Source organism: Manis javanica, chromosome 6, assembly GCF_040802235.1.
Source record: "Manis javanica isolate MJ-LG chromosome 6, MJ_LKY, whole genome shotgun sequence".
Taxonomy (NCBI): domain Eukaryota; kingdom Metazoa; phylum Chordata; class Mammalia; order Pholidota; family Manidae; genus Manis; species Manis javanica.
In genome coordinates, this window is record NC_133161.1 from 129920585 (window position 1) to 129921317 (window position 733).

The following is a 733-nucleotide window of genomic DNA, read 5'->3' on the forward strand; positions in this document are numbered from 1 at the left end:
GGAACCTTAGGCTATACATATCTAATGAGTACCAGACACTAACCACAAATTGCTTTAAGCTTTAAATTTCCACCTTAGTATCTTTCAAGTAAACAGTAAGAAATATTTTTAAAGACCTTCCCAAGGAATAAGCATAGGCTATAAGAAATATAGAGATGATTTTTAGTCATATAAAATTTTACAACTGGAGGAAAATATAATTTATAGGAAAATTATAATTTATAAAAATTTTTATTTTATAAACCCAAAAGACTGATTGACTGTACAAAACCCATGTTCTAAAAATAATTACTGGAATTTTTAAGACTTTCAGGGTCGTTCATCAAATGCTCACAAGAGCCATTTTTGATAAATACAGTTAAGGGTGTTACATCATGTATATGGATCCATTGTTTTCATAGTCAGTAATAAGTTAAAATTTTCTGTTAAGAGTTCCCACAAAGATTTCATTTTAGATTTACTTGTTATATAAGACTTAACTTTTTTTTCTCTCATGAAAGAATCATGCACTAGTCTTGTGTTAATATTCCCCTTCCATTTATCATCCTTTTCTGGCACAACACATGAGGTTTCTTTCTTTTATCATGTACATGCATAAATATGCCCAGGCATTTATGTTTGTACGTGTGTCTATATATACATGAAAACCTTGTGAATGCCTGGTATCTGAAAAAAAGTAAAGATTTTTCAGTTATGTTTATAATGGTCACTAAATTAAAATTTTCATTTTTAG

At 28.6% G+C, this 733-nt stretch overlaps 1 protein-coding gene across 6 annotated transcripts in view; it reads left to right on the plus strand.

Moving 5' to 3' along the window:
- The window catches only part of SESN3 (sestrin 3), a 69078-nt gene that overhangs the window by 60555 nt on the left and 7790 nt on the right, over window positions 1-733 (plus strand). The gene's annotated exons all lie outside the window — the stretch shown is intronic.